Source organism: Ovis canadensis, chromosome 2, assembly GCF_042477335.2.
Source record: "Ovis canadensis isolate MfBH-ARS-UI-01 breed Bighorn chromosome 2, ARS-UI_OviCan_v2, whole genome shotgun sequence".
Taxonomy (NCBI): Eukaryota; Metazoa; Chordata; class Mammalia; order Artiodactyla; family Bovidae; genus Ovis; species Ovis canadensis.
Genome location: NC_091246.1, coordinates 61,889,231 through 61,916,800, shown reverse-complemented (window position 1 = coordinate 61,916,800; position 27,570 = coordinate 61,889,231).

Sequence of the window (27,570 nt, the reverse complement as noted above, 5' to 3'; positions counted from 1 at the left end):
GATAAATTGGGGATAACAAAGAATCATAATACTCTCCCTTTCTACCCTCTGAAATCATTGTAAGGATCAAATGAGAGACTTGTTATACTGGTGCTTTAAAACTTTATAAATATTACAACAGATTTACATTGTTGAAATTATTAAATGGAAAATTATGTCTGAAAGCAGAATAGGAAAGAAGGAAAGGCAGAGCAAGAAGAAGGGACACATGAATGATAGCCAAGAGGTTATTGGTAAATGAACACAGTGGTCTGGAATTCATTGTCCATCTGCTTGAGAAAGGCCAAGCCAATCAAGGCAATCAGAAAGCACTTACAATATATAGATTTTTAAGGCTGCCTGCATCTTTGGCAAATTTCCTTGCAAATGAATCCCACTCAAGTGAGAACAGATGTTATCTATATTTTTAAACTTCTTAGATCTTCCAGATTTTGAATATTGCATCAACATGCAGTACTTACTTTTCTCATGCGTTATTTCATATCTTCTCCAATTTTCCTTTTCTTTTGTAAATTATATGCTAATTTCTAAACGTGTATGAATTATTTTTGATGTTAATGATTCTTTTTCTTATGCCCACTTAATATACTTAATTCTGAAATTTTTAACTCATCAGGCAATTTAAGCAAAACTTATAAGTCAACCATTATCTCCTGTCTCATTGCATTTATTGTAGATGATTTTAGCTCAGAGGGTATTAGTTAAACCTTAGCTACAAGATTTAATAATGACATTATTTGACTCCTGGTTTCACAGTGGATTTTATGTTATGTTTACTTATTTCTTGCCTGAAATAGTGTATAGATCAAATATGATGTAGAAACCTTGTCTTTGGTTTCCGAGTGAGAAAGAAGTCACTGTGAATAAAACACTTTGATTAGCTTTTATTTTTAGAAATGATGGATCAAGGAAGTGCCTTATTTCATTTGATCCGAATTTAAACTCTTTAAAGAAAATGTATATTTGGCATACAGGAGGTGCTCCAGGTATACTTGTAAATTCACCCATCTATTTATTTGGTAAACTACCTATAATGTGTCAGAATTAGTCTAGGTTCTAGACATAAAAAAAAGCAAATAAGATGACCTTTAACTTTTTTAACTTTCCTATTCATTTGCATCTTTGACTGAGATTTCAGTTAGGTAAAATTCATAAAAATCAGGCTTGGTAAGAAGATTGTTGATTGTTTAGAGACTTACTAAGGCATTAATGAAAGCTTGATGGTTGATTCCTAATGCCAGTTTGCAAAACCTGGGTTGTCATTAGTCACACACACATGTCCACACACACACACCTAACCACTCATTTAAAATCACTTCAATTTTCTAAAAATAAGGATGCCACATAGCACTTTGTTGACAGACTTTATTAGTCAGGATATTAGTTTGGCTGCTCTAATAGAAACCATAATAGCAGTGGTTTAAACTAGATAGAGGTTTCTTTCTTTCATATATAAAAGTCTAGGTTGGCAGGGAGTCATGGGGAAGGATGGCCCTAGACAAGGTTATCCAGGGACCCAGAGTTCTTCCCTGTTTTGTTACTCTCATCCCCTAGGACATTGCCTTCATCAGTCTCACTCCCCCTTTTCTGTGTCTCAGCCACTAGGAAGGGAAAGATAAGTGGAAGACATGGTTTGATTTCAAGAACATAATCTATGATTTGCTTAGGTTACTTCTTCTCACGACCCATCGTACAGACTATGCCATTTGACTACACCAAGCCACAAGAGAGGCTGGGAAAGTCATTAGTTATTAGTTGGGAAATTAGTTGCAGCCAGCAAAATTCTGGAGAAAAAGGTAAAATAGATACAGGTGAAAGCCTAGTGATCTTTAGAAGATATCCTCCCTCTTCTCCTCATATATTCTCTACATTTGCTAAGGATATTTCATTTTTATTTTATAAAAACAAATTCAAATATTTAAAAAATACATAAAGCTTTAGAATACTCATGATTCCAACACCCCAGATCTACAAAGGTTTCATTCTTTGTAGATGAGTCCCAAGGCATGAAAGTTCAAACTCCCTGAATAATTTACTTGTCCTCTTTAGTCTTAAAAACTGAAAGCATGGGCATTTTCCCCCTCACTAATCAGAGATGCTTGTAGGGAGAAAGAGGGCTACAGCAGAAGCAGCCTATTAGTGACAAATTGTATAAAATTTTATATACTCATCACAACATATGTAAGTAGTAGCATATCTGGAGCTGGGGAAAAATTTGATCACTTCAGTAGCTGAATCCTCCTGGCAGTCATTCATTATTTGTCTCTGTAATCAACTTTGGCTGCTGGAGACTCTTTAAAGTATTCATTTATCCTTTCACTCAGTCAATATTGAATAGTTGCTGTGTGCATGGCACTGCGCTTGCTATTGGAGGAGTGTGGATAAAAGGGCGAAACAATGTATAATCCTTGCCTTTATGGTACCTATGATCAGAAAGGGAAGACAAATGGTCCGCACACTTAATTCATCCTGCAGTGTGTGGTGGATCTCAAAGCTATGGGGTGGGCGGCAATTCAGAAGCAGAGTTTTAGCTGGTGTGGTGATCTGCTTTAGGAGAGAAGTGGCTGGCTAGAATGTGGACCTTTGTTTAAGGTAACGGCAATGGAAGGCTCTCTAGGAAGTGGGAACAGTATGACAAAGTGGTAGAGATGGAGAATCTAGGAATAATATTATGCAGGCTGAGATTTGTCTAACTTAGGAGACCGGTGGGGGCCTTGATGGCGTGGTAGACACAGATGCTGACCTTGTAAGGCAGCTCTGTCCAGTGATGCTGGGGCAGACGTCTGGAGGACTGTGTCCCCAAACTCATGCTACCTGTCCACTCTGCAGGCTCCCAGTCCACACTTCACTATGCAGGGGCCTGCAAAGCCAACTCACATGTCCTCACGTGCCCTTTTAGTTCCCTGCAGTCCCACTTCCTCCAGCATAAACAAGCTCATTATTTCCTATGTAAATGAAAAGCATCTAAGGCTTGGCTCTCTTCCAAACATCAGTGTGGTTCAATACACTACTTGAAATATAGAAGGTTCAATGTGTTGCATTCTTATTTTTGTTGCTGTTTAACTTCTAAATGGCAAATCTTCCTCTATTGTAAAAGTTAGGGGAGACTTGTCCCTCTGCCACTGTTTGAACAAGTTCTGGGAAAACAACGGACAGATGTGATCCAAGAAAGCAAATTATCCAAAGAGTCACTTACTAAACATATATAAAAGAAGACTATTATTAAAACCTTTCAGAGCTCTCAAAAGTGAGACTCTCATGAGTTAACTTCTCAAATATCGGAGAAACACCAAATCCTTAGAATGTCCAACAGTCTTAAAAGTTAAATAAGAACATTTGAATTTCCATGCTGAGCATAGAGGATTCTTCATGCAACTCTTGGCTGAAACAGTGCTGGAACCCAAAATAGAACAGAGGCAAAAGTTTGAAATGGTGTTAAAATGTTAATTTCTCTCCAGTACGTACACTTTTAACAGTTTCTGACCTCACTGAGTTGAAAAGAATGGTTTCAACTTTGCCACAATAGGACCACATCTGACTTTCAGTCTGGATGAAGTGTTTTGATTTTGATTTACATTTAAATGAGGCCCCTTGCAGATAGAAGGCTTAAGAGATGTCCTACTAAGAGATACAGGTTCTGACTGAGGAAGAATCCAAACAGAGAGAAGGAACAAGAGGGCTTACCAAGTAGCTGATGATCTTGGTCTTAACTTGTCATCTCAACAGGGATAAATGCTCGTCTAGGTGAAATATTTTTGCCTCCCAAGAAGAAAGGGAGTAGAACAACCCAAGGTGGCATGGATATCTTCACCATTATTTATGAGTTTTAAAGTTGAATGAGGAAGCTCCAGGAAATTTTGATGTAGGTCTCTTCTCTAGGTGGGAAATGCATAGTCACCTAGGAGGTGGGAATAGCTAAGTGCTTTTTGATTTCATAACCAAAGCCTTGTTTACTTATTTATCGGCTCTCTTCTAAGTAGTTAAGGCTGAATGTGTAGATTGTTTGTAGGGTGATTTGGTGAGTAGCAGACCTATGAACAATAAATCAGCATTCATGTTCAGGCTAGACTCTTCTAACCTTTCAAATACTCCTTTATTAAACTTTTCTTGGAAACTTTTCTTTCTCCCTGGGTATTACTGTGTATTGGAGGAAGATCTGTGTGTATGTGTGTGTGTGTGTGCCAAACAACATTTGGTAGGCTATTGAAATAGACTCATTTAGTCAGTTAGGTCGACTTACTTCAATCCAATTGAATGACTGAAACTGAGAGGGAAAGTGAATCTCAATTTTCAGCTCAGCTTGTTCTGAGCTGACTCCAGGTGTTTGTAGCATGATTTCAGGGCAAACATCTTGGTACATGAGGGGTTTTGCAGCCAAAACAGCTTGTGCTGCTTTCTGACAGGCCATTTTGAAGCACCTATAAGCTGCTTTGCACAATGAGAATAAAGCAGCAGTTCCTGGGAGACTTAAAATGACCTGTAAGTAGACAGAAGATGCCTGCATTTGACTGTGTGTGTTTATCCTTTGTATCTGATTTTGGATTGTCAAGCCCCATGTCTCTGAGAAACCTACAGTACAGTTCTCTACAGTAATACCCTTTCATCCTAACTAGTTAAGAGCTTCCGAGACTGAGTTGTCTGGGTTTGCTGGCACCTAGAGTGGGTAGCTCTTGCTTGTGTCTACTGAGGAATGTCTTTCATGAAGCCAGCAGAAGCAGCTCCCAGGAAACTACTGAGCTAATTTTCCATGATTGGTCTCACACTATCAGTTGTGTGGGAAAAAAATGTGATGGGATGGAGGGACAAAATAATAAGGGGCTAGAAAATATTTTCTTTTGTGGACAAAGCCTGAAGAAATCAGATTCAAGCTCTATTAGATAAGCTGGGGAGCAACGAGTACATCAACTTGGTTACAAGAGAGTAGCTAGAAAAGATCCTCACTCATTGAGCCACACACCCATGTTCTGACCAGAAGAAGGCTGTTGTGTCATTATTCTAGCATTTTATCATTGACTAAAGGGCAATGTGAGCTTATTGTACGTAGGAGAGAGGAAGGCTTACTTGGTTAATATTGCAGAGAACTTAGTTTCACAGGCTGGCATATGACAGATTGTCCAACCAGCTCTGTGGAGATTGTATCAACATCCACCTCTATAGCTTCTTAATCCTGCAGCAAATCAACCCTTCTGAGGACTGGACTCTTCCAAGATATTGACACCAGATTTAGGAACCTGCTATTCTCTGTCCCCACTTTTTTTTTTTTTTTTTAATGGGAGGAGGAGCCAATGTAATGGCTCACTTTACTAGAAAGAAGAAATTTTATACCCATATTTTGGGTGAGTTAATGCAGGGGCTCAGTGGGCCAGTTGGTGGGGCACCAGCTTGTAATGGGCTCCACACCTAGGACATGGCGAGGTCTTGCCTTTGTGCAGCCAGAACCCAATGACAGCACCTTTTAATTCATGGCAGCACTGTTGTCTTCTTGACAAGTGTAGCCCAATTTCTGCTTGTTGGTGATGGAGGGGACTAAATTAGGGTCTTTCTTGGTAGCTGAGGTTGCCTTTGGGCAAGTATATAGTGTGAGTAGAGCCCTGGCATATAGCAAGTGTGATCTCCCTCTGCAACCCATCACCTGCTCATCACCAGTAGGAACACCACCTCCAGATGCCATGGAGCACACTGTGGTGACTCCATTAGCACTACGGGCCTTTGGGGCGAGCACACCAGCTATGCAGAATAACCTTGAAGTCATCATGCCAGCTGCAAACACCCTTTCTGCCCCCTCTTAGTCTCTGGTTACTTCTTTACTTTTTCTTATATGTTTTCCTAAAAATCATCTTCCCATGGCCACCCACTGGAGCATACTTCCCCTCTGAAGTGTAATCTCTCAAGAGGGTTTAGGCTTTTATTATAGATGAGAGTAATCTATGGATTGAAAAAGAAGTGTATGCTTTTTATACTGAAAAAACATTCCCAAGACATAAAATACAAAAGGGTTGGCAACCTGCTTAGAATTAGGGGTAGAAAGGGCACGTGGGAAATACAAAGAGAACAAACTCCTAAAATTCCTCAAAAAATGTTCTGTCTTGTCAGTAACTTTCAATTCAATTCAGCAAAAGTTTATTTTGCAACTTCTATATGCTAATGAGACAAAGAGACATCATATCATGATTAAGGGTACATAAGTTTGAGTGAACAGGTTGCATTTAAAAATCAAAAGGGGACTTCGCTGGTGGTCCAATGGTTAAGATTTCACCTTCCAGTACAAGGAGTGTGAGTTTGATCTCTGGTTGGGGAGCAAAGATCCCACATGCCTCACAGCTAAAAAACCAAAACATAAAGCAGAAGCAATATTGTAACAAAAAAATTCAATAAAGACTTCAAAAATGGTCTACACACAAAAAAACCTTTAACAAAAACAAAAATCAAAAGATTACCCAAGATGGTCAATATATGAGCTACAGCAAGTGGTGGTGGTGGGAGGGGGAACAATGAGCAGGACCTAGACAGATCATGAGGTACTTTAAGTACTCAGAATTTGCTTATGCTATTATAATTAACAGATGCTATAGAAATATTTTTAAACAGAAACTTGATAAGATCATGTCTGTGTTTTTGAAGATGATGCTGGTCACACTGTGGAGGGTGAGTTAGAAGGAGGCCATGAATCTAGTTATGAGGTTTTGCTTCTTGGGAGGTGATAGAACCAGTCTCCCCACCCACCGCCACCCCTATACACACACACACTATTGATTTCATTTGTAGGGTCTGGGGCAAGAGCATAGATGGAGACCACCCCTCTCCCAAGATCCTAGCCCACTGAGGCCTACCCTTTTTCCCCCCATCTCCTGTGAGGGTTCAAGGCAGTCACATGCCTGCATCCACATGTCCAAACTCCATCTGTCTGCCCCATCCTCAGCCCACAAACAGCTAGCTTTCCATCACAGCTCAGACCTGGGGGACGTGCACCTGGGTTGCATTGTCTATTCTCAGAAGAATACTCTCTTGTATGAGGCTCTATAAGCCCCCTAGATATATTCTGGGCTATTTGGGTGGGAATCCCAGATCTAAGGTGCCCAGTGTGTGGTTTACAATCAGAGGTGCGTGTTCCAGATTGGCATATACCCTGGCCCTATGGGCTCCTTGCCCTGTAAGAGGTTTAGACAGGGCCCTCCACAGCCCAAGATCCCCATAAAGTACCCTTGTTGCTTGAGCTCTGGATTTAAGAGTGGTACTGGAGAAAGATCCAAAGTTCATTTTTAGGAAATACCACCCATCACCAATATGCAGAGAAGCCCCACGTAAAAATAACACCTTAGTACACCTGAACATGAATTAGACAGAAAAATCATGCCTCTGACCAAGGTCTGGATACCATCACACTATTCTCTTGTTATAAAGAGAAAATACTTGAGTGATAATAACAAAAATTCCATGCTTTTCTAATAAACTCTCCAAAGGATTCCAGTTACTTTTTTCTCCTTCTTTAAATGGGCTAACACACAGATTGAATTTCCTATTTATCTGTCCTTTGAATAAAAAGGTCTAATAGAAGACCAAGAATTCTTCCATAATGCAACAGCCCTCAGTGTACCAGTCTAGTTCCATTGAGAATGTTTACCAGATTCTCAATGCAAGGCATTCTCGACCTCAATCCACACCTAAGCAACTCATTTCTCTTTACAGAATCATTGCTTTAAATAGCTATATAATTGTGTATTATAGTTGCATGTGTGTGTGTGAGAGGGTTGAGAGAGAGACAGACAACAAGCAAGAGAGGATAAAACAAAACAAAACAAAAATTCTGAAGAAGGAAGTTTCCTCTTTATTATCATCTCTCCATTTGTCAAACTGGAATATAGAGCTAAGTATTAGAGGTTCAGAGTTTCTAGTTCTGAAACTCTATAATAACGCAGTAACATAGCTCAGTCAATCAGTTTCTCTGTTCATTTTCCTCTTTTGCAAGATGGGAGTAGCACACTGAACCAGAGGAAAAGTGAGGCTGACTTTGAAAAGCAAAGGAAGCCAGGACTCTGAGTACTGCCTTTAGGAAGTCCTACTATTGCCCTCTGTTTTTGTTCAGTTTCAGCATCTGAGTTGGTATTCTGAGATAGGAATAGAGAGTGAGGGAAGGCAGGATCCTGGGTAGGGGAGTATTGTTTGTTTTCCAGGACAGACGCTCCCTCTGGTACCAGAGGAAAGCTACTTGATCTTATGGAGGAAAGAAGTAGTGAACCCCTGAGAAGGAGAGGAGATAGTAGCTCTGTGTCCACAATAGGCTGAACCTTGAACCACTGTGAAAATGCTTGGTCTTTGTAGGGATGGCTGTGCAGGGAAGAGCTGCGTGCTCAGAGCTGTGATTCTGGTAACTCATGATATTCTGGATCAAGAGCACTCTTGAGGGAGCAGGATCATATTCCCATGAAGATCCAAGGTGGCCTCTCTAGGGACCTAAATCAGCAGTAGGCCAAGGTGACAATGTAGGTCCAACACCAGGCAATATGGTGAAAAGAGAGGTGGGTATGGACTCTTCTGACTTCAGGCTCTCTCTTCTTCAGGTGAGGGTGTCAGAATCGCCTCACGCCTCTCCCAGGCCTGTTGCATGTTTTAAAGAGGGTGATGAGAAGAAGAATACCAGATGTTATACTAATTTGGTATTGGGGGCTGAAGACGGATTTATTTAGGCGAAAATGAAAGATGTGTGATGCCAATGGTACCTTAAAAATGTGGAGCATTTTATTTCAGTTACATGGATCTGCATTAGCGCTGGTTGATTTTTCCTTTTGCCCTGTATTTTCGGTGATGTTGTTTTCTTTTTGGCCTGTTTTCATTCTTATTTTGCACATAAAAACATTGCACACTGGCCTGTCTGGCAGACAGATCACATTGGGGAAACAGAACATGTTATTGTTGTCAGTTATCTTGTCTTTCACCAGTGCTGGTCATGGATTATGACCTGTGCTCTCAGCTTTTGCTGGGAAATTACCCTTGAGGACCATGTGAGCAGCAGTGCCTTGCTGCCCTCCCTCCCATGCCTCAGGGCCAATACATTTGGAGGAAATTCTTTTCTTCTTCATAGGAAACCATATTGTATTGTTAACATACTTTTTTTCTATTCAAGTTACAAATTGCACTGTTTTATTGCAGTGCTACTGTTAAATATGTTGAGTCTCCTAGGAAAGATATATCTGAAACACAAATAAGAAGGGTAATTTTGTGAATAAATTATTAGCCTACAAATAATTTTGGCTAGCAACAGGAGAAGGAATGCCTCCCCACAAATAAAATATCAATGGCAAGACGGCAAGGCAGGGCTTGTCTTTGATGCTGAGGGACATAATGAATGATTCTGTTTTGTAGTTATTTCTAAAATGCAAGCATTTTCAAATCACCAATACAGTGTTTGGTCCCAGGAGGACAGTAGGAATTTCTGAAGGTTGCCTCACTTTCCAAGTGCAAGTTGTTCAGAGAGGAACACTGTGTCCTATATCCCGGGTTGGACCAGTTGCACCTGCTGAGAACAGTGTAGACTTGATTTGACTCAGGAAGATCAGTGATCTACCCTAACTTGTTATATGACCTTGGTCAAGTCACAGAACCTCTTTGTTTCATTTTTTGTTTAGTTTTGTTTTGTTTTAATTTGTATAATTTTGGCCTTTGGATAGCTCAAGTTGTTTTGTTTTGGGAACTCTTCAAAATCTGTTCTATTGATGGGAAACAGAAAAAACATTTACTAGGACTTTCATAGTTATTGCTTAGGCCTCTGAGACTTCCCTGGTAGCTCAGACGGTAAAGCGTCTGTCTACAATGCAGGAGACCCAGGTTCGATCCCTGGGTCAGGAAGATCCCCTGGAGAAGGAAATGGCAATCTACTCCAGTACTATTGCCTTGAAAATCCTATGAACAGAGCAGCCTGATAGGCTACAGTCCATGGGATAGCAAAGAGTCGGACACGACTGAGCGACTTCACTTTCACTGAGTCATCAAGTTTGGATGCGCTTATTTTCCTCATCTTTATTAATGCTTGGAGCTGTTTGTCAGAAGCAGTAGACTCACAGGCCTATGTTCTAAGCTTCTTACCTAGTACATGTTGGCAAACAAGGGGAGAGCTACTGCACTCCTCTGCTCTAGAAACTGAGGCTGCATGAGCAGCTCTGGGAGCGCACATCACAGGAAGGCACTGTGCAGCCCAGGGCACAGGCATTTGGACCCAGAATTGTCCCACAATATTGTGAAAGGAACAATTTTACGTTTCTTGCTTAGATTCCCAAGAATGTCATGAAATATAAAAATGAGATGTCCAGATTTCAATACTTTACTTTTAGAATAGAAATACACGGCATCTAGTTCAGTTCAGTTCAGTCACTCAGTCATGTCCGACTCTTTGTGACCCCATGAATCACAGCACGCCAGGCCTCCCTGTCCATCACCAACTCCCAGAGTTTACTCAAACTCACGTCCATCAAGTCGGTGATGCCATCCAGCCATCTCATCCTCTGTCGTCCCCTTCACCTCCTGTCCCCAATCCCTCCCAGCATCAGGGTCTTTTCCAATGAGTCAACTCTTCACATGAGGTGGCCAAAATACTGGCGTTTCATCTTCATCAGTCCTTCCAATGAATATTCAGGACTGATCTCCTTTAGGATGGACTGGTTGGATCTCCTTGCAGTCCAAGGGACTCTCAAGAGTCTTGTCCAACACCACAGTTTAAAAGCATTAATTCTTCGGCGCTCAGCTTTCTTCACAGTCCAACTCTCACATCCATACATGACATGAGCAAAAAAAAAAATTTTTTTTCTTTTTCTAAGTGTCTTAATCCTTTCCTCCTTCCTAGGTCATATGCTAGGGTAGATGAGAGGAGTATAGTGGAAGGAAGTCATTACTATTGACTAATCTCTTCTAATGTGTCAGGTACTATACCAGATAGTATTGACAAAGTTTTATTTAATTCCTGCAATATCTCTTTAAGGTAGCTCCATTATGATTCCCATTTCACAGTTGAGGAAACTGAGGCTAAGAGAATTAGTATATCTAACCCTAGGCAATGGTACCCCACTCCAGTACTCTTGCCTGGGAAATCCCATGGATGGAGGAGTCTGGTAGGCTACAGTCCTTGGGGTCGCTGAGTTGGACACGACTGAGTGACTTCACTTTCACTTTTCACTTTCATGCATTGGAGAAGGAAATGGCAACCCACTCCAATGTTCTTGCCTGGAAAATCCCAGGGACAGAGGAGCCTGGTGGGCTTCCGTCTATGGGGTCGCACAGAGTCAGACATGACTGACGTGACTTAGCAGCAGCAGCAGCAGCAGCAACCTTAAATCACAAAACTAATATGAAGCAGAGTCAGAATGAAACCCAAATCTGTATCAGTCCTTAGTATTTGTATTTCAATTCTGTAGTTTTTCCTTTCTATTAATTTTCCTTTATTTTTTGGTAACCTCGTTTTCTCCAGTGACTTTCCTCCTCATTCCTCTAATACTCTCTATTTGCCCAGAGATCAGCATTTCTAAATCTTTCCCTGCCTCTTTCGCTCCCTCTTTGCTGTCCTGTTCCTGTTCATTTAGCTGGCTGCTAGCCAACCAAATAAACTGAATTCCATCATAAGGCAAGGATATAACATTTTACTCTTCCAGCATAAAGTCTACATTTTATATTAATTTTCAGTTCCCATGGGAGACTAGATGTGGAGGGTGCTTTGGAAAACCACAAAATCAGTCTACCTCAGTGACCCCACAAAAAGTGTATTGAGTGCAAGTTTCTAGTGATAGCTGTGGGAAGGTCCTTTCTAGTTAATTATGGTATATCTTACTGCACAGGGGACCGTGAGAGGATGTTAAATAAAGATTTTCCTTCCCTCTCTAGTGTGAGGGTACATATAAAAAGCCATTTTGAGCATGTAAAGGGATTTTTACTTCTAATAGGACTTCCTAGTTGATTTCACTTTTGATTGAGATACACCCCATCCAACTGTATTGGTATAGAAATCCCCAACACTGGCCTACATAGGGTATAGGTTGTAAATGCACCAGTCCCCCATGTTCACCCCAGTATTATTCTGTTTCTTGTGTGGCATTATGTAGACATGAAAAAAACTCTTCGAGTTTAAATTTCTTTTCCCTTAGGCAAACGGTATGAATGTAATCTTTGAGTTTCACAAGTCCTCCACCAAAAAAAAAGAAAGAAAGAAAGAAGAAGGAGTCTAAAGAATCTGTCTCAAAGAAAGATTTTGGTTGAAATTGTCTTGTCATCAACTCTCCTTCCCTCCCACATCTTTGGAGTGATTTTCTACAAACAAAGGAACATTGCCTAAATGGAGGGATTCTCCATCCTTAGAGCATAAGAACAATGTCAGGAAGAGCAATGCCTTGTCCTGCCCTGTAGTGTCCAAACTGGTTTTCCATTATCTGTGTTCATCTTCCTCCGCTGAGGTGGTCCCCAAACACTGAGTGTGTAGCACACTCCCTGGAGGAATGCTTAAAGCACGATTGCTTGGCCCCACCCCCACAGTTTCTGATTTTGGAGGTCTAGGGTGGGGCTGGAGAATTTGCATATCTGACTTGTTTCCAGGTGAATTCCTCTCTGGGAATTCCACTTTGAGAACCAACCATTTCTGTAATCCATTTGTATGCAGTGTCCAGAACAAACTTGAACCATTATAAATTAGATAATGTTGTTTTCTTGTTAAAAATCCTTGCCTGTCTTTCCGTTGTACTTAAAGCATAGTCATGCTTTTCCAGGCCTGCAAGGCCTTGTATGGGTGTCCTCTGCTTCTTTTTTTTTTTAATTTAATTTTATTATTATTGTTATTATTTTTTAATTTACAATATTGTATTGGTTTTGCCATACATCAACATGAATCCGCCACAGGTATACACGTGTCCCCCATCCTGAACCCCACTCCCACCTCCCTCCCCGTACCATCCCTCTGGGTCATCCCAGTGCACCAGCCCAAGCATCCAGTATCATGCATCGAACCTGGACTGGCAATTCGTTTCTTATATGATATTATACATGTTTCAATGCCATTCTCCCAAATCATCCCACCCTCTCCCTCTCCCAGAGTCCAAAAGACTATTCTATACATCTGTGTCTCTTTTGCTGTCTCACATATAGGGTTATCACTACCATCTTTCTAAATTCCATATATATGCGTTAGTATACTGTATTGGTGTTTTTCTTTCTGGCTTACTTCGCTCTGTATAATAGGCTCCAGTTTCATCCATCTCATTAGAACTGATTCAAATGTATTCTTTTTAATGACTGAGTAATACTCCATTGTGTATATGTACCACTGCTTTCTTATCCATTCATCTGCTGATGGACATCTAGGTTGCTTCCATGTCTTGGCTATTATATAGAGTGTTGTGATGAACATTGGGGTACACGTGTCTCTTTCAGTTCTGGTTTCCTTGGTGTGTATGCCCAGCTGTGGGATTGCTGGGTCATAAGGCAGTTCTATTTCCAGTTTTTTAAGGAATCTCCACACTGTTCTCCATAGTGGCTGTACTAGTTTGCATTCCCATCAACAGTGTAAGAGGGTTCCCTTTTCTCCACACCCCCTCCAGCATTTATTGCTTGTAGACTTTTAGATTGCAGCCATTCTGACTGGTATGAAGTGGTACCTCATTGTGTTTTTGATTTGCATTTCTCTGATGAGTGATGTTGAGCATCTTTTCATGTGTTTGTTAGCCATCTGTATGTCTTCTTTGGAGAAATGTCCATTTAGTTCTTTGGCCCATTTTTTGATTGGGTCATTTATTTTTCTGGAATTGAGCTGCAGAAGTTGCTTGTATATTTTTGAGATTAGTTGTTTGTCAGTTGCTTCATTTGCTATTATTTTCTCCCATTCTGAAGGCTGTCTTTTCACCTTGTTTATAGTTTCTTTTGTTGTGCAGAAGCTTTTAATATTAATTAGGTCCCATTTGTTTATTTTTGCTTTTATTTCTAGTATTCTGGGAAGTGGGTCATAGAGGATTCTGCTGTGATGTATGTCAGAGAGTGTTTAGCTTATGTTCTCCTCTAGGGTTTTATAGTTTCTGGTCTTAGATTTAGATCTTTAATCCATTTTGAGTTTATTTTTGTGTATGGTGTTAGAAAGTGTTCTAGTTTCATTCTTTTACAAGTGGTTGACCAGTCTTCCCAGCACCACTTGTTAAAGAGATTGTCTTTACTCCATTGTATATTCTTATCTCCTTTGAAGATGAGGTGTCCATAGGTGTGTGGATTTATCTCTGGGCTTTCTATTTTGTTCCATTGATCTATATTTCTGTCTTTGTGCCAGTACCATACTGTCTTGATGACTGTGGCTTTGTAGCAGAGCCTGAAGTCAGGCAGGTTGATTCCTCCAGTTCCATTCTTCTTTCTCAAGATTGCTTTGGCTTTCTGAGTTTTTTTGTATTTCCATACAAATTGTGAAATTATTTGTTCTAGCTCTGTGAAAAATACTGCTAGTAGCTTGATAGGGATTGCGGTGAATCTATAGGTGGCTTTGGGTAGTATACTCATATTCACTATATTGATTCTTCTGATCCATGAACATGGTATATTTCTCCATCTATTAGTGTCCTCTTTGATTTTTTTCATCAGTGTTTTATAGTTTTCTATATATAGGTCTTTAGGTTCTGTAGGTAGATATATTCCTAAGTATTTTATTCTTTTCATTGCAATGGTGAATGGAATTGTTTCCATAATTTCTCTTTCTATTTTCTCATTATTAGCGTATAGGAATGCAAGGGATTTCTGTGTGTTGATTTTATATCCTGCAACTTTACTATATTAATTGATTAGCTCTAGTAATTTTCTGGTGGAGTCTTTAGGGTTTTCTATGTAGAGGATCATGTCATCTGCAAACAGTGAAGAGTTTTACTTCTTCTTTTCCAATTTGGATTCCTTTTATTTCTTTATCTTCTCTGATTGCTGCGGCCAAAACTTCCAGAACTATGTTGAATAGTAGTGGTGAAAATGAGCACCCTTGTCTTGTTCCTGACTTTAGGGGAAATGCTTTCCATTTTTCACCGTGGAGGATATGTTTGCTGTGGGTTTGTCATAGATAGCTTTTATTATGTTGAGGTATGTTCCTTCTATTCCTGCTTTCTGGATAGTTTTTATCATAAATGGATGTTGAATTTTGTCAAAGGCCTTCTCTGCATCTATTGAGATAATCATATGGCTTTCATTTTTCAATTTGTTAATGTGGTGAATTACATTGATTGATTTGCAGATATTGAAGAATCCTTGCATCCCTGGGGTAAAGCCCACTTGGTCATGGTGTATGATCTTTTTAATGTGTTGTTGGATTCTGATTGCTAGAATTTTGTTAAGGATTCTTGCGTCTATGTTCATCAGTGATATTGGCCTGTAGTTTTTTTTTTTGTGTGTGTGGCATCTTTGTCAGGTTTTGGTACTAGGATGATGGTGGCTTCATAGAATGAGTTTGGAAGTTACCTTCCTCTGTAATTTTCTGGAAAAGTTTGAGTAGGATAGGTATTATCTCTTCTCGAAATATTTGGTAGAATTCAGCTGTGAAGCTGTCTGGACCTGGGCTTTTGTTTGCTGGAAGATTTCTGATTACAGTTTCAATTTCCATGCTTATGATGGGTCTGTTAAGATTTTCTATTTCTTCCTGGTTCAGTTTTGGAAAGTTGTACTTTTCTAAGAATTTGTCCATTTCTTCTACGTTGTCCAGTTTATTGGCATATAATTGCTGATAGTAGTCTCTTATGATCCTTTGTATTTTTGTGTTGTCTGTTGTGATCTCTCCATTTTCATTTCTAATTTTATTGATTTGATTTTTCTCCCTTTGTTTCTTAATGAGTCTGGCTAATGGTTTGTCAATTTTATTTATCCTTTCCAAGAACTGACTTTTGGCTTTGTTGATTTTTGCTATGGTCTCTTTTGTTTCTTTTTCATTTATTTCTACCCTCATTTTTAAAATTTCTTTTCCTCCACTAACTCTGGGGTTCTCCATTTCTTCCTTTCCTAGTTGCTTTAGGTGTAGAGTTAGGTTATTTATTTGACTTTTTTCTTGTTTCTTGAGGTATGCCTGTATTGCTATGAACATTCCCCTTAGCACTGCTTTTATAGTGTCCCACAGGTTTTGGGTTGTTGTGTTTTCATTTTCATTCATTTCTATGCATATTTTGATTACTTTTTTGATTTCTTCTGTGATTTGTTGGTTATTCAGAAGCGTGTTGTTGAGCTTCCATATGTTGGAATTTTTAATAGTTTTTCTCATGTAATTGAGATCTAATCCTACTTCATTGTGGTCAGAAAAGATACTTGGAATGATTTCATTTTTTTTTTTTTAAATTTACCAAGGCTAGATTTATGTCCCAGGCTGTGATCTATCCTGGAGAATGTTCTCTGTGCACTTGAGAAAAAGGTGAAATTCATTGTTTTGGGGTGAAATGTCCTATAGATATCAATTAGGTCTAACTGGTCTATTGTATCATTTAAAATTTGCATTTCTTTGTTAACTTTCTGTTTAGTTGATCCATAGGTGTGAGTGGGATACTGAAGTCTCCCACTATTATTGTGTTATTGTTAATTTCCCCTTTCATACTTGTTAGCATTTGTCTTACATGTTGCAGTGCTCCTTTGTTGGGTGCATATATATTTATAATTGTTATATCTTCTTCTTGGATTGATCCTTTGATCATTATGTAGTGTCCTTCTTTGTCTCTTTTCACAGCCTTTGTTTTAAAGTCTATTTTATCGGATATGAGTATTGCTACTCCTGCTTTCTTTTGATCTCTATTTGCATGGAATATCTTTTTCCAGCCCTTCACTTTCAGTCTGTATGTGCCCCTTGTTTTGAGGTGGGTCTCTTGTAGACAACATATATAGGGGTCTTCTTTTTGTTTCCATTCAGCCAGTCTTTGTCTTTTGGTTGGGGCATTCAACTCATTTACGTTTAAGGTAATTATTGATAAGTATGATCCCATTGCCATTTACTTTATTGTTTTGGGTTTGAGTTTTTACATCCTTTTTGTGTTTCCTGTCTAGAGAGTATCCTTTAGCATTTGTTGGAGAGCTGGTTTGGTGGTGCTGAATTCTCTCAGCTTTGCTTGTCTGGAACGTTTTTGATTTCTCCTTCATATTTGAATGAGATCCTTCCTGCGTACAGTAATCTGGGCTATAGGTTATTTTCTTTCATCACTTTAAGTATGTCTTTCCATTCCCTCCTGGCCTGAAGAGTTTCTATTGAAAGATCAGCTGTTATCTTTATGGCGATCCCCTTGTGTGTTATTTGTTGTTTTTCCCTTGCTGCTTTTAATATTTGTTCTTTGTGTTTGATCTTTGTTAATTTGATTAATATGTGTCTTGGGGTGTTTCGCCTTGGATTAATCCTGTTTGGGACTCTCTGGGTTTCTTGGACATGGGTTATTATTTCCTTCCCTATTTTGGGGACGTTTTCAGATATTATCTCCTCAAGTATTTTCTCATGGTCTTTCTTTTTGTCTTCTTCTTCTGGGACTCCTATGATTTGACTGTTGGAGCATTTCATATTGTCCTGGAGGTCTCTGAGATTGTCCTCATTTCTTTTAATTCATTTTTCTTTTTTCCTCTCTGATTCATTTATTTCTACCATTCTATCTTCTATTTCACTAATCCTATCTTCTGCCTCCGTTATTCTACTATTTGTTGTCTCCAGAGTTTTTTGATCTCATTTATTGTATTATTCATTATATATTGACTCTTTTTTATTTCTTCTAAGTCCTTGTTAAACCTTTCTTGCATTTTCTCAATCTTTATCTCCAGGCAATTTACCTGTAATTCCATTTTTATTTCACAATTTTGGATTATTTTCACTATCATTATTTGAAATTCTTTCTCAGGTAGAGTCCCTATCTCTTCCTCTTTTGTTTGGCTTGGTGGGCATTTATCCTGTTCCTTTACCTGTTGGGTATTCCTCTGTCTCTTCATCTTGTTTATATTGCTGTGTTTGGGGTGGCATTTCTGTATTCTGGCAGTTTGTGGAGTTCTGTTTATTGTGGAGTTTCCTCTCTGTGGGTGGGGTTGTATCAGTGGCTTGTCAAGGTTTCTTGGTTACGGAAGCTGTGTCGGTGTTCTGGTAGGTGGAGCTGGATTTTTTCTCTCTGGAGTGCAATGAAGTGTCCAGTAATGAGTTATGAGATGTCAATGGTTTTGGGGTAACTTTGGGCAGCCTGTATATTGAAGCTCAGGCTGTGTTCCTGTGTTGCTGGAGAATTTGTGTGGTATGTCTTTTCTGGAACTTGTTGGCCCTTGGGTGGTGCTTGGTTTCAGTGTAAGCATGGAGGTATTTGATGAGCTCCTATAGATTAACGTTCCCTGGAGCCAGGAGTTCTCTGATGTTCTTAGGATTTGGACTTAAGCTTCCTGCTTCTGGTTTTCAGTCTTATTTTTACAGTAGTCTCAAGACTTATCCTTCTATACAGTACTGTTGATAAAACATCTAGGTTAAAGATGAAAAGTTTCTCCACAGTGAGGGACACCCAGAGAGGTTCACAGAGTTACATGGAGAAGAGAAGAGGGAGGAGGGAGTTAGAGGTGACCCAAATGAGATGAGGTGGAATCAAAAGAGCAGAGAGCAAGCTAACCAGTAATCATTTCTTTATGTGCGCTCCACAGTCTGGACCACTTAGAGATGTTCACGGAGTTATACAGAGAAGAGAAGAGGGAGGAAGGAGACAGAGGTGGCCAGGAGGATAAAAGGGGGAAATTAAAAGGAGAGAGACAGATCCAGCCAGTAATCAGTTCCCTAAGTGTTCCCCACTGTCTGGAACACACAGAGATTCACAGAGTTGGGTAGAAAGAGAAGGGAGAGGGAGGAGAGAGAGGCGACCTGGTGGAGAAAAAGGAGAGTCCAAAGGAGAAGAGAGCAGTCAAGCTAGTAATCTCACTCCCAAGTAAAAATGCATACTGAAGATTGAGTTTTTAAAGGTACAAAATTGATACAAATACCAAAAAGCAAAGATTAAAAATCTAGAGTAGAAGTTGGATTTTCAAAAATACAATATTAAAGAAAAGAAAAAGAAGAAAAAAACAAAGTCACAAAAATTATTTAAAAAAATATATGAAGTTTCCTTTAAAAATAGGGTCTTTTTTTTTGAAAAGTAATAGTAAGTTATAAAAATGAAAGTTAAAGGAGTAATAGAGGACTTAAACATTTTAAAAAGTTAAAAAAAAAGAATGATCGTAAAAATAGTATAGATATATCTAGGACTTTCTCTGGTGTTGTTGTGGGCAGTGTGGGGTCAGTTCATTTTTGGATAGTTCCTTGGTCCAGCTTATATTTCTCAAGAACTATAGGTCCTTCCTATGTAGTCAGTACTAAAGACAGGGTTTTAATCTATTGTACCTGTCACTTCCAAGGCAGTTCCCTCTGTTTTAGCTTCTTCTGTTTGCTGGTCTCTTCAGTGTCTGATTTCTGCCCTGACACAAGGGGGGCAGCGGTGGACACTTTTTCTAGGCTCGCTTGTTCAGTCGTGCTGTGGGGAGGGAGGGACACTGCAAACAAATAACACTGGCGTGTGCTCGCAGTGTCTCAGCCACACTGGGCCTGACCTCGCTCACAGCACACACAGCTCAGGCTCTAGGTTGCTCCACAGGGAACCATCTGAGACCGGCCCTGGGCTGCATGCACTTCCCAGGTCTAAGCCACTCAGGTTCAGGCTCTGGGGTAGTCCTCAGAGGCACAGATTCAGTTGGGCCTGCGTTTTGTGCCCTTCCCAGGTCTGAGTAGCTCAGGTGTTTGGCGAGGGCAGTCGCTGTGACTTATCGCCCCTCCCGTCCCTACTGCTCGGTTTTCTGGGTGTAAACCTGGCACACCTTTTCAGGCAGATGATGACTGTCCAGAACCCCAAGAAGTCTCAGTTAGCAAAGAAGCCTGCTTTCAGTTTGGTACATAATGTCTCTCTGGGGCTGCAATTGCACCCTTCTGGCCCTTCTGGCTCCGGCTGCATGTCACCAGAGGGGGATGGTCTGCAGCTGGCTAATTCTGTTGCGTCCTTTGTTCTATGTGCAGTCTTGGTGGTGTTTTATGTTAGAGCTTTTCGCGTGGTAGCTACCCCACAGTCTGGTTTGCTAGCCCAAGTTAGTTCGCTCTGCTTACACTCAGGGCATTCAGACCTGATCCTTACTCTAAGCAATGCAGCCCTTGCCTCCCTGCCCAGCCCCGGCTTGCTAGTGGTGGATGCAGGTGTCTGCACTGCTTCTCCCCTGAGGGAGTTACCGTTGGGCTCATAATCTGTGGGTTTTAATTATTTATTTATTTTTCCTCCCTGTTATGTTTCCCTCTGTGCTCCCAAGGCTTGCCACAGACTTGGCAGTGAGTGTTTCCTGGTATTTGGAAAATTCTCTCTTTTTAAGACACCCTTCCCGGGACGGAACTCTGTCCCTACCTCTTTTGTTTCTGTTTTTGTCTTTTATATTTTTTCCTACCTCTTTTCGAAGACAATGGGCTGCTTTTCTGGGTGCCTGATGTCCTCTTCCGGCATTCAGAAGTTGGTTTGTGGAATTTATTCAGCGTTGAAATGTTCTTTTGATGAATTTGTGAGAGAGAAAGTGGTCTCCTTGTCCTATTTCTCCACCATCTTAGGACCACCCCCTCTGCTTACTTCTTCAAGCTTATCTTCCTCTGTTCCCTCTTCTTGTTCACGAGGCTCAAGCCCTCTGGCCTTCTCCAAGGTTGTCCTTGAAAATGTAGAGCTCTTATTTCCCTTCAAGACCTCAGCCTCTTCATTCCTCCTCTGTTACTCAGCTGATTTCTTCCCTTCCTTCAGGTTACAAGTTCAATAGCCTCCTGAAGCTTTTACTGCCAGTACCATCCAGTGGAGTCACTGCAGTCACTCCTCATCATGTCATTTTATTTCCTCTATAGCAGTTAGCACCATCTGAAGTGAGATGATTAAACCATATTAGTTCAATTATTTAATATCTACCTCCCCCTCCTAGGGTATAAGATCTGTGAGGATAGGACCTTTTCTTGCTCATAGCATCATTCCCAGTGCCCATAAGAGGTATTTGATATGTTGTGGGTGCTGGGGTAATTTTGGTTGTATAAACAGTAGGTTTAAACAATGTAACTGAATTATACTCCCTAAGTAGGGAAGACTTTGGACCTATCTGGCTTCTACATTGGGCATCCCTTGTGGCTCAGATAGTAAAGACTCTGCCTGCAATGCTAGGAGACCCAGGCTCGATCCCTGGTCTGGTAGATCCCACTACCAGAAGGAAATGGCAACCCATTCCAATATTCTTGCCTGGAAAATTCCATGGACAGAGGAGCCTGGTGGGTTATAGTCCTTGGGTTCGCAAAGAGTCGGACATGACTGAGCTTCTACATTGTGGTTGGAGGTAGCCGATCAGTGTGAATAAGCCAGCCCTGTCTAACGGCTGAGCACACTGGAAGCAGGACCAGTCCAGAGAGGCTAGCCTGGATAGTGTGATCTTTGAAAATCCATGATGCTCCTGGTGCTGCTTCCATCACACAGAAGTCTACCAACCCAAAGTGTGGAGGCTTGGAATGACAAGGTTATTTCCTTGACTATTTTCCCAAGGTTGATCTTATAGCCATGATTCATCTTGGAGTACATATGGTTTTTAGGAGGGGATACACTGAAAAGTTACACCTGAGACAGTACTCAGTCCTCTTTGATAGCTCTAGGAGAAGAAAGATTCCTAGAGCTTGGACTGACTGTCGGCCCCTGGGGAAGAAGTCTGGTGTTCGTGTCCATATCTGTCACTGGACAAGGCTCAGACTGAGGCCTCAGCACTTCATTCTGGGCAAGAAGAAAGGGTGAAATTTCAAAGTAGACAAGAGGAATATTTTGAAGATGAAGATTCTTTGGTGTTCTTGAGTCCCCCATAAACACAGTGAAACAAACAACTGATCTTCCCACTCACAAGCTCTCAGAAGCCCTCCAGATTTCTGCTCCTACTCCATCCCCTCCAGCGGTGCTATTAGTGTAGCTGAGCTTGTGACCCAGGGCAGATAAAGTGACATTAAAACAGTTGTGTTAATATCAGAGTCCCATATTAGAGAAACTGCCCAAACAAAACAAAACAAAACAAAACAAAAAAACATCTCTCAGCATTCTGCTCACTTTGCAAGAGAAAAGTCTCATCTAGGCCTGACTCAGGGAAAATGCAGATCTGAATATTGTCTGGGAGAGTCTAGACTGGGACTAGTCCAGTACCAAGGAAGAGTGAGTAGCTTCAGCTCTTTCTAGAAATAGATTCATTTCTGGAAAAGAATTGCTTTTTTAGGTGATAGTCCCTTGAGAAAGAAATTCTAGTCCTAAGCATATTGATGAAAGTAATAGATGCCCATGCACAACTCTGGGGGCACTGTTCAAATGCATCCTAAATGCCATCTCCAGGAAGAATACGTTAATCAGAGTGACAGTGCTTCTAGGTTTGCCTGTAACCCTGAGATAGTTAATTTTATGTGTCAACTTGGCTAGGTTAGGGGACACCCAAATAGGTAGTAGAACATTCTTTTGGGGTATGTCAGTGAGGGGGTCTCTGGAAGAGATTAGCATTTAAATCAGTAGACTGAATGAAAAGTTCACCCTTACCAATGGGGTGGGCATCATCCAATTCACTGAGTGTCTGAAAAGAACAGAAAGAGGGAAGAAGGGAGAATTCTTATTCTGCTTCAGCTGAGATATCTATCGTCTGCCCTCACATATCTCTGCTCCTGGTTCTTGAGCTTTCTGACTCAGGACTTACATAATCAGCTCCCTGATCTCAGGCCTTTGGACCTGGACTGATTTACACCATGGCTTACTTGGTTTTCCAGCTTGCAAATGGACTTCTTGGCCTTCATAACCAGATGAGCCAACTCCTATAATAAATCTCTTCTTGTATATATCTATATATTTCCTATTGGTTTTGTTTCTCTGGAGAACCCACTAATACATCCCAACATAAATTTTCCACAATGCCCCTCTTCACTCTCTGTAGTCTCTGGATAATTAATTAATGCCTCTTTTCTCTCTCTGAAGTGTTGCTATTTGGACAATAGGCTATATTGCCATAATATTGATTAGGTATACTCATTCTCTCTCAAGAGTTACTAAATAGACCTTCATCTGGAAATCTCTAGAGCAGTATGTCCAATAGAACTTTCTGCAACGACAGAAATGCTGTTTTTATGTTAATACTGTAGCCCTTAGCTGCTTGTGGCTATTATACTGCGTGAAATGTGGCTAGTGCGACAGAGGAAAAAACTTAAACTTCTATTTAATTTTTATTAATTTCACATTAAAATGTAAATAGCCCCACGTGACTGATGGCTACCATATGGGACAGCACAATTTCTGAGGTCTCTTGTTTAGTCTCCCAGTCTCCATATCACTTCTCCTCTCCTTTAGTAAATTCTTTCAGGAATAATCACTATTGTACCCACCCATCCCCAAAAAAGGTAGCAGACAAGAAGAGATAAGAACCAGATAAGGAAAGTGGAGTACAATGATATTTATTTGGTGGGTAAAGGACCAGAACCAATATATATATATTTTTTCTGTCATTTTGGTTTATCTGGGTTGAACTGAGGAGGAAGAGCGTGCTGAGGTTTGAGGTTGCTGATATGATAACCCAAGCAGGTGAGAGTAGGACACAGGAGTTCATGTCCCAAGCTCATATCCTCCATGGTTTGGATTCTTCTTAGCAAGCCAGATTTGTTAAATTGAGGTTGGGGAGTTTTGCTACCTGGAACTTTCTTTTTTTTTTAAATTTTTATTTTTTGGGGGGGACATGCTAGTTAAGTTTTATTTGGGGCAAAATGAAGACTGTAGCCCAGGAGACAGTGTTTCAGACAGCTCTGAGGTAAGCAGAGAGCTAGGATATATAGTTTTCAACAAAGGGCAGGTAGTTGGGAACATCAAAATAATCAAAATATTGTTATTAATTAAAGACAATAAGATACCTAAAGTTAAGGAATTTAACACTTTCCATGTATGGGAAGATGCAAAAGTCTGGGCTTATTGAAATCATTCCTTTGATATGCACCTCAGCTATCTGGGGCCAATATTTTGTATTTTTCATATCCTGAGTTTCCTCAGGAATCACCATAGGGAGTGGCTGTAGTCAGGAAGTTTTATTTTTAAAACAGATTTGGATAAAACTACTACTAAGAGCACTGGTGGACCTATGGATATACAAAATGTGATATACACATATGATAGACTATTATTCAGCCTTAAATACAGAGGAAGTTCTGATACATGCTACAACATGAATGGACCTTTGAGGACCTTATGCAAAGTGAAATAAACCAGATACAAAGACAAATGCTGTATGATTCCACTGAATGAGGCATCTAGGGTAGTCAGGTTCATAGAGACGGAAAGTAGAACAATGTTTGCCATGGTCTTGGGGTAGGAAGCGGGAGGAGTTATTGTTTACTGGGCTTAGGATTTCAGTTTTGCAAGATGAAAAAGTTCTGGAGATAGGTTATACAATGTGAATATATAATACTACTGAACCCTATGCTTTTAAATGGTCATGGTGACAGGTGTAATTTTTCTTTCCACAGTTTAAAAAACTGTTAAGAGATATGGTAGTTCTAAGATTTTGTTGCCTTCTTAAAATTTAGTTGGTTCATTTAAAAAAGGAATTTTTAAATAAATAAACAGAAGATTATAACGAGTTGGGTACTATAACCCCTTTTGAAAGTGTGAAAGTGTTAGACACTCAGTTGTGTCTGACTGTTTGTGATCCCAATGAACTGTAGCCCACCAGGCTTCTCTGTACATGGAGTTTCCCAGGCAAGAATACTGAAGTGGGTTGCCATTCCCTTCTCCAGGGTGTCTTCCCAACCCAGGTATTGAACCTGGGTCTCCTATATTGCAGGTGGGTTCTTTACTGTCTGAGCCACCAGGGGAGCCCATAATCCCTTTCAGTTCAGTTCAGTTCAGTTACTCAGTCATGTCTGACTCTTTGCAACCCTATGAATTACAGCACGCCAGGCCTCCCTGTCCATCACCAACTCCCAGAGTTCACTCAGATTCACATCCATTGAGTCCATGATGCCATCCAGCCATCTCATCCTCTGTCGTCCCCTTCTCCTCCTGCCCCCAATCCCTCCCAGCAGCAGAGTCTTTTCCAATGAGTCAACTCTTCGCATGAGTTGGCCAAAGTACTGGAGTTTCAGCTTTAGCATCATTCCTTCCAAAGAAATCCCAGGGCTGATCTCCTTCAGAATGGACTGGTTGGATCTCCTTGCAGTCCAAGGGACTCTCAAGAGTCTTCTCCAACACCACACTTCAAAAGCATTAATTCTTCGGGACTCAGCCTTCTTCACAGTCCAACTCTCACATCCATACATGACCACAGGAAAAACCATAGCCTTGGTTAGACGGACCTTAGTCGGCAAAGTAATGTCTCTGCTTTTCAATATGCTATCTAGGTTGGTCATAACTTTTCTTCCAAGGAGCAAGCGTCTTTTAATTTCATGGCTGCAATCACCATCTGCAGTGATTTTGGAGCCACCCAAAATAAAGTCTGAGACTGTTTCCACTGTTTCCCCATCTATTTCCCATGAAGTGATGGGACTGGATGCCATGATGTTAGTTTTCTGAATGTTGAGCTTTAAGCCAACTTTTTCACTCTCCTCTTTCACTTTCATCAAGAGGCTTTTTAGTTCCTCTTCACTTTCTGCCATAAGAGTGGTGTCATCTGCATATCTGAGGTTATTGCTATTTCTCCCAGCAATCTTGATTCCAGCTTGTGTTTCTTCCAGTCCACTGTTTCTCATGATGTACTCTGCATATAAGTTAAATAAACAGGGTGACAATATACAGCCTTGACGTACTCCTTTTCCTATTTGGAACCAGTCTGTTGTTCCATGTCCAGTTCTAACTGTTGCTTCCTGACCTGCATACAGATTTCTCAAGAGGCAGGACTTTGGCTTCCCTCAAAGATCTTTCTATGGAAAAGAGAGTTTGTTTGTTTGTTTTTTCTAGTAATAAAGCCATAGAACTTTGAAGAAGAAAGAAAACATTTACTGAGCATCTGCAATTTGCTTGGTACTGTGCCTGGCCCTTTCACAAATATTATCTCATTTAATATTTATAATAATTGTTTAATTCAGCGTACAAATAAGTAAACCCAAGGGACAAGAGAGGTTTAGTTGCTTGCCTAAATTCACACAAAGCACTGATACTAGTAAGAATAACAGCAAGGAGAGTGTTTGATGTTTATTGGGCCCTGATTGCTGGATCTCTGACTGCCATCCTTCATGTATAAGGTGATGTGACTGGGACTTAGATTCAGTGATTTGCTTGAGGTTACACAGCTGTTTAGTACCAGAGCTAGATTAGGACCAGAGGCCATATCAGTGTTGTTTCCAGCTATATTGACCTTGGGGAAAGAAGTATAAGCCCTGTTTAACTGGAAAACAAATTTATGTATTGAGATAGCTCCTTCAACTGAGAATTTTAGTAAACTCTGAATCAGTTTCATGAGTTGATATTTCCCTTTGCTATAATGCCTACTGAGAGTCATCTAGACCAGGAGTGAAGAGACAAGGCAGTAACTTTCCTGGATGTGATTTTAACACATGTTCTACAACATGCAACTTTAGAAATACACCATTCTGAATTTTCTGGGTTAATGCTTTGGTAACCGAGTAGCTAAAGAAAAAAAAATCACCTTATTTTATTACAAAGCATTTTAAATTGCTCCAATGGGTATGTCTGACTTGTGGGAAGCCACCACATCTCGAGAGTAATAAATGGAGGTATGAGGTTCTTGTCTAGGATGAGCTGAAAAGTTTTCTGGGTTCCACCTTCTGCCTCATGGTTAATTCGTTTTTGGTTTTGAGTAAACACCACTGACTCTCAGAACAAGGCCATGCCCCAGCTTGAGCTATGCTGCTTGCTCTTCCTTTGCCTTCCTTGCTTTGCTTTTGCTTCTCCTCAGTTCAGGGTGGTAACAGCGTGCTTTATTTTATGATCATTCTCGGTATCAGAGCTAAACATAGCATCTACAGAAACCTCAAAAATTTCCTTCCAATTTCCTGCTGGAGTCAAGGAGAATTACAATTTGGAATTAATACATGACATGTTACAAGGAGTTGGTAACGTGGAGATAAACATGTCACTTTCCTCCCTTAGGTGTAGCTTTGCCTAAAGTGATAATAAAAGGGAACTTACTGCAAGAAGGCAGTTTACCCTACTACCATTTAACCAGATATTCAACTGGTTTTACAACCCAGATGGTAAAATGAATTAAACTAGTATTACTTATTTTCTTTCAGCATTAAAGAAATGAATCTGTCTGCTTTTAAGGTGGTTATAGCAGTATTTTAGAAGAGAAGTCACCCTGAAAATTTATCTTTTCTGTGCTTTGAAACATAACATTGCCCTTCTTTGAGAAAAATCAAATGTCAGACATACACACACGCATAAGCACTCAACATGCTTTAGCGTCTTTCTTCTCCCTGCAACTAAGAGGATATATAGACAATAAAATGCCATCCACACAATTCAGCAACATTCACTGTGGACCTCTATCAATATTTACTACCAATGGGCCCTGGGACTTCTTCTTGCAAGACTACTCTGGCCTTTAGTCAAA